The sequence below is a fragment of the Hyla sarda genome, chromosome 3 (assembly GCF_029499605.1).
Source record: "Hyla sarda isolate aHylSar1 chromosome 3, aHylSar1.hap1, whole genome shotgun sequence".
Classification (NCBI taxonomy): Eukaryota; Metazoa; Chordata; class Amphibia; order Anura; family Hylidae; genus Hyla; species Hyla sarda.
In genome coordinates, this window is record NC_079191.1 from 388,585,944 (window position 1) to 388,593,590 (window position 7,647).

Consider the following 7,647-nt stretch of genomic DNA (forward strand, 5'->3'; position numbering starts at 1 on the left):
AGCCCTGAGAAGACCTGGTCTAAAATTGCAGCCCTCCAGATGTTGCAAAACTTCAACTTTCAGCATGTCCGGACAGCAGAAGGCTGTCTGTGCATGCTCGGAGTTGAAGTTTTGCAACATCTGGAGGGCCACAGTTTTAGACCACTGCTCTAGTGCAAGCCCCCCTTTACCAGCACAGCCCCCAAACCACATAAACACATCCCATGACTTTATGACATTCCCCCCAATATGGAATTCTGATAGAGACTCTCCACAATACAGACCCTCACCCCTATCTCAAAGCTGAACCCTATCTCAAAGTTGTACGCCATTGACCGTTCATAGAGATGACAGAATTTTTTTTTTATTCGATTTGGCGAATTTGGCAAATTTTTATTAGTAATGTATTTTAATAATGTGTTTAATAAAGTTTGTGTGTGTGTTTCACTTTTTTTCTCTATTTCTTTATATTTTTTAGGTAGTACTACTACTCCCAGCATGGAACAGACTGTTCCATGATGGGAGTAGTAGTACCTGTACTAAAAGACATATAGCCCAAGGTGTCACTCCTGACACCCGCTGCGATTGTCTCGTATAATGTATAGATGCGGGCGGCTTTCTCGCATCTAGATAGGATGATTGCATCGGGTGTCAGGAGTGATATTTGCTGTGATCTGTCCTTAACTGCAGGTACTACTGCTTCCAACATAGAGCACACTCTGCTCCATGCTGTGAGCTGTAGTACCTGCAATAATAGACAGATCGCAGCGAGTGTCACTTCTGACACCCGATGCGATCGTCCTCTATAATGTATAGATGGGGGCGGCCGGCCGCTCTTCTCTGGTCCCACTGTAGTATGAGTATATGCCATATATATATATACCTATTATTCATATTTCCCGCAGAGAGCTGTGAGTGGCTGGAACCATCTGGCCAATCACAGCTCTCTGCAGGAAATATGAATAAGAGATGCGAATTCAATTCACATTACTGGCCGGCCAAAGTTTAGTGCAGAGATGCGAGCGCAAGGGAAAGCCGCTCGATCTCTGCAATAAACAATACAATCAGGTATCAGTAGTGACACCCGGGCTGATCTGTCTATTAGTACAGGTACTACAGCTCCCATCATAAAACAGTCTGTTCCATGCTGGGAGTAGTAGTACTACCTAAAAAATTTAAAACATAGAGAGAAAAAAAAAGTTAACACACTCACACTTTAATAAACACAATATTAAAATGCATTACTAATAAAAAAAAATTAAAAAATTAAATATAAAAAAAGACTTATTTTTACATTTAAATGGCCCCTTTCTACATTATTGTCGGCTAGATTATTAGGTCCCTGCCCGCCCACATGAATTGATCCCTGTTTAAAAATTAACATTAGCGTTTTTTTTTTGTCTTTCAATTTTTGGGAGCGGGCAGGGACCAGAAAATTCAGTGCTCAATATAAAAAATGGGGCTAAAAAAGTAAAGTGAAATAAAAAAAATAATTGTGATTTAGAACAAAAACTAGAAATGTTTTTTTGATGAAATGCACTCCTCATTCATTTTTAATATTGAGCGCTGAATTTTCTGGTCCCTGCCGGCTCCCGAAAATTGAAAGACAAAAAAAATAAATGTTAATGCTTATTTTTAAACAGGGATTAATAATGTGGGTGGGCAGGGACCTAAAAATGTAGCCGACAATAATAAAAATTTTGTGTGTGTTTTTCACTTTTTTTTAAATATTTTTTAGGTAGTACTACTACTTCCAGCATGGAACACACAATTCCATGATTGGAGTAGTAGTTCCTGTACTAATAGACAGCTCGCCCCGGGTGTCACTCCTGACTCCTGATGTGATCGTCCATAATATAACAGAGATGCTCTATACAGCTCGCATCTCTGCACTATACTTCGGGGCGGCCAGTGACGTGAATAGAAATTCACACCCCTCATTCATATTTTCCGCCAAGAATGGGCATTGGCCGGATGGTGGCAGCCAATCACAGCTCTCAGCAGAAAATATGAATGGGGAGTGGCCGGCAGGAGTATAGAGCAGAGATGCGAGCACAGGAGAAAGCCGCTCCGCATCTCAGGGATGAATGATGATCGCAGCGGGTGTCAGGAGTGACACCCGCTGTGATCTGTCCTTAACTGCAGGTACTACTGCTCCCAACATGGAGCACACTCGGCTCAATGCTGGGAGCTGTAGTACCTACATTAATAGACAGATCGCAGCCACTCCTGACACCCGCTGAGATCCTCCTGTATAATGTATGGATGTGGCGGCCGCTCTTCTATGGTCCCCTGCACTGACGTATATATACACATATTCATATTTCCCACAAAAAGTTGTGATTGGCTGGAACCATCTGTCCAATCACAGCTCTGCGGGAAATATGAATAGGTGTATATATACGGCAGTGCAGGGGACCATAGAAGAGCGGCCGGCCGCATCTATACATTATACAGGAGGACCGCAATGGGTGTCAGAAGTGACACGGGTGACATGGGTGACACGGGCGACATGGGTGACACAGGCGATCTGTCAATTAGTACAGGTACTACTACTCCCATCATGGAACAGTGTGTACACTTGGGAGTACTGGGAGTACACTTCACTTCATTTTTATTTTTGTTGGCTACATTTTTAGTGCCCTGCCTGCCCACATAAATTGATCCCTGTTTAAAAATGTATTACAATTTAGTTAAAAGACACATTTTGTTAAATACAATATTTTCTATCACTACTGTATCTTTTTAAATATTTTTTGTTAATGGTATCCTACGAAATTTCATGAAAAATGGATCAAGTTCGTATTTTCTCTGTTATTGCCTCCTAAAGGGACCATTCTAATAATGGATGCAAACTGATGCAAATGGATGCCATTTAGTAGCCATCAGTTTTTCATCCGTTAGTATCAGCCGTCGGCAGACTCCCGCAGCTGGGACTACTACTACTCCCATCATGGAACATACTTCTTTCCATGATGGGAGTAGTATTTCCCCAGCTGCGGGAGTCTACAGGTGGCTGAGGAGGCTACTTTAGTATTTGTACTATTACCCCCATCATGGAACAGAGTCTGTTCCATGTTGGGGGTAGTAGTACAGGGGATAAGGGATAGAGTTAGGTCCCGTGCCATCTGAGAAACCTTGGCGTTGGTGTGCGGGCTCTGGTGTCTCCTTAATATAAGGATACACTGGCGAATGTCTCAATTTTAACATCAGTGTTGAGGGATTAGCCAATGTCATTGTATACATCTACCACAGTAGTGCACCTACATTTCTGTATTGTATTCTAATTGTTACACATCCACACCGTCTATCTGGTGTAGGATTCTATTGTGGCACTTGTAGTCCGCTGCAGGCATCCTCCATTGTATGCATTTTTATGCTGGGGATCGCCCCTAGCAACGGACTACAAGGGCAGGATCTGCTCCCCCAGTATATATGCACAACTGCATTTGGGGTTGAGCACCTCCAGCCATTTGAGACCACTTTTTGTGTTTTTGTTTGTAAATTTATACGTGGAGGTGTGTAAACTCCATATGTTAATGCGCCTTGAACATTTTCCAGGCAGCATTAGGGTTGCACCTGTGAGGCCATGCACCTATATCAGCCAACTTGGGTGGGGCTTGTAGCCTCTCTCCCCCCTTCCATTGTATGTGTGCTCAGTCACGCTGGAGGGAACTGGGAGCAGGCTACATGTCGACCTAGTGCTGCTGTAATTGCCCACTGGCCCCTGGTTTTTGCTTATTACGCACAGGTAGGTTAGCGTTAGGTCCCGTGCCATCTGAGAAACCTTGGCGTTGGTGTGCGGGCTCTGGTGTGTCCTTAATATAAGGATACACTGGCGAATGTCTCAATTTTAACATCAGTGTTGAGGGATTAGCCAATGTCATTGTATAAATCTACCACAGTAGTGCACCTACATTTCTGTATTGTAATAGGCTATATCAGGGCATGCTGGGAGATGTAGTCAATAACTAACTGCAACTCCCAGCATACCCTGACACAGCCTAAGGCTTTGCAGCTGACCTAAAACTAGTAATACATTTTTATTTTTATTTTAGTTATTGGAAATTATTTTTATAACTTTTTTTTTTTTTTTTTTTTTTTTTTTTAATGGGCAAGGCAGGTCGTTTACGCTTTCCGTTTTTGGCCCCTACTAGCTAACTACCTACCTATCTCCCTACCTGGCCCCCCACCTGGATACATACCTACCTACCTGCCTGTCTAGCTACCTGGTTGTCTACCTACCCGGCTACCTTATAACCTACCTTGATAGCTACCTGGATATCTACCTAGCTAGCTAACTACTTGACATTCTATCTACCTGCCAAGAAGCCACCAGCCTAACAACCTACCTACAGGGCTACCTACCATCATATTTACCCACTTGGGAGGGGGAGATCAAATTACCTACCTAATATGCACGTGTGAACGTACCCATAGGGTACGTTCACATGTGTGCATTTTTGCTGCAGATTTGCTGATGCAGATTTTGCCGCCCATTTACTTCAATGGGTAGCAAAATCTGCTACAGCAAGTCTGCAGCAGAAAATATGCAAAGGTTAAAGTACCCAAAGGATACATTCACACGTGCAGGAGCAGGATCTGCGGCATAGTTTGTGCAGCTGATTTTGCTACCTATTGAAATAAATGGGTAGCAAAATCAGCTGAACAAAATATGCAGTGAAAATATGCAGCAGATCCTGTACCTGTGATAAGGGTAAATTCACACGGACAGTATTGGACTTAAAGGTGTACTCTGGTGGAAAACTTTTTTTTAAATCAACTGGTGCCAGAAAGTTAAACAGATTTGTAAATTACTTCTATTAAAAATTCTTAATCCTTAGTGGCTGTATACTACAGAGGAAATTCTTTTCTTTTATGATTTTTTTTTGTAGAGGCCACAGTGCTCTCTTCTGACACCTCTTTCCATTTTAGGAACTGCCCAGAGCAGCATATGTTTGCTATGGGGATTTTCTCCTGCTCCAGTTCCTGACATGGACAGAGGTGTCAGCAGAGAGCACTGTGGTTGTGATAGAAAAGAAATCCAAAAAGAAAATAATTTCCTCTGTAGTATACAGCCGCTAATAAGTACTGGAAGGATTAAGAATTTTTAATAGAAGTAATTTACAAATCGGTTTAACTTAAAAAAAAAAAAAAAGTACCCATTTAAAGCTGCAGATTTGATGCTGTGTTCAGTCATTTAGTTTACATTAAAATCTGCAGTGCAAAATCTGTAGCTTCAAATCTACACATCAAATACGGTACAGTATGTGTGATTCTACCCTTATATGGTAAACAAATCCTGTGTACAGCTAGTATCTACCTCTATATGGTCCTGTATATAATGACTTATATAGTATACAGATCCTGTGTATAGCTGGTACATACCTCTATATGGTCACCGTATGAGGTAATAACAGTCTGTGTTTAGTCAGTCACTTTGTGATGTTTAGTGTGTTCCTGATGCATCAGTATTATTTGGCCCTTGTATTATTTGTATAATGGTATTATTGGTATTTTTAGTCTGTGTATAGTGGTGTTTAATCAGTATGGTGCTAATATCAAGTCTTTGTGTGACGGTATAATTTGTTCCATGTATACTGTTATAATTGGTAATATTAGTCCCGTTACCCATATGATGATAATATGTATGGTGATAATATTCCTCCTTATATACTGGTATTATTGGTAATATTGGTCAGTATACAGGATTTGGTCAGTAACAGTATGATAGTAATGTGTATGGTGATAATATTCCTTCTTACATACTGGTATTATTTATAATATTGGTCATAGTACACAGGATTTGGTCCATAACAGTATGATGGTAATATGTATAGTGATAATATTCCTCCTTCTATACTAGTATTATTGGTCTCAGTATAGAGGATTTGGTCAGTGACAGTATTAGAGATTTTAGAAAAATTTAATTCGGCTGATTCGCCAAATTTTTTGAAAAAATTTGATTTGATACGAATAAATTCACGGCAAATCGATATAATAAAGTGTTTTTTTTTTCCTTTTTTCCTTTTTTTTTTTTTTAGGTAGTAGTACTCCTACTCCCAGCATGGAACAGACTGTTCTATGATGGGAGTCGTAGTACCTGTACTAATAGACAGATCGCCCCGGGGTCTGACACCCGTTGCGATCCTCCTATATAATGTTTAGATGCGGGGGGCTGGCCACTCTTCTGCGCGATCCTGCACTATGTTCTGTGATGTGAAGTTCTTCACATCACAGATTCATATTTACCACAGAGAGCTGTGATTGGAAAGATGGTTCCTGTCAATCACAACTCTCTGCGCGAAATATGAATAATAGGTGTGTATATATATATATATATATATATATATACGGCAATGCAGGGGACCAGAGAAGATCGGTCGTGCCCCGCATCTATACATTATACAGGACAATCGCAGTGGTTGTCAGGAGTGACACCCGCTGTGATCTTTCCTTTACTGCAGGTACTACTCTGCTCCATGCTGGGAGCTGTAGTACCCGCATCAATAGACAGATCGCAGCGAGTGTCACTTCTGACACCTGTTGCGATCTGGCTATCAATTCAGGTACTACAGCTCCCAGCATGGAGCTGAGTGTGATCCATGTTGTGAGCAGTAGTACCTGCAGTTGAAGCACAGATTTTCACCTGTATAATGTATAGATGCGGCCGCTCTTCTTTGGTCCCCTGCACATGTATTTATACACCTATTCATATTTTCCTCAGAGAGCTGTGATTGGCCGGATGGTTCCAGCCAATCACAACTCTCTGTGGAAAATCCGAAAAGGTCTGTATATATGTCAGGGCAGGGTACCGTAGAAGAGCGGCCGGCTGCATCTATACATTATACAGGAGGATTTCAGGAGAAGATTATACAGGAGAAGTGACACTTGGGGCGATCTTTCGTTAAAGCGCAACTGTCATGGATTTGAACCCCCATAAACTAGCCCTAGGATGACAAAGTTGTTAAAATTACAGTTCAAGCATTCCTTTTGCTGTTTTCCAGCAGCTTTAATCAGGTTAGCAACAGTCGGATATCTCCTGTATGTCAGTTCTGGGACCGCTGTCTGATTGACACCCAGGTCCCAGGGCATGGGCACCTTTTTCTTCTTATATGCAGATGGCACATAAACAGTGCCCATTTTCCTGTGCCCAGCAGTGATGCGATGCGGGCGGCCACAGCAAGTGCTCAGTGCCTAAGGCCCTATGCAGTAACGGAATGAGCCGGCCGCCCATTCTCCTGTCTTCTTAGAGTGCACAGCGGTGATGCGATGCGCGCGGTCAGCTCATTCCGCTACTGCATTATGCCGCCCATGGGGAGCGAGTGTTTGGTGTGAGAGCTGGCTGCCCGCATAGCATCACTGCAGTGCACAGGAGAACGGACACTGTTTATTCTTTTTAGCTTGATTAAAGCTGCTAGAAAGAAGCAAAAGGAACTGTAATTTCTAACAACTTTGTCATCCTGGGGCTAGTTTATGGGGGTTAAAATCCTTGACAGTTGCGCTTTAACTGCAGTTACTACTGCTCCCAACATGGAGCACACTCAGCTCCATGCTGGGAGCTTTAGTACCTGCATTAATAGACAGATTGCAACAGGTATCAGAAGTGACACTCTCTGCAATCTGTCTATAAATGCAGGTACACTACACCTATAATTTGTGCATAAA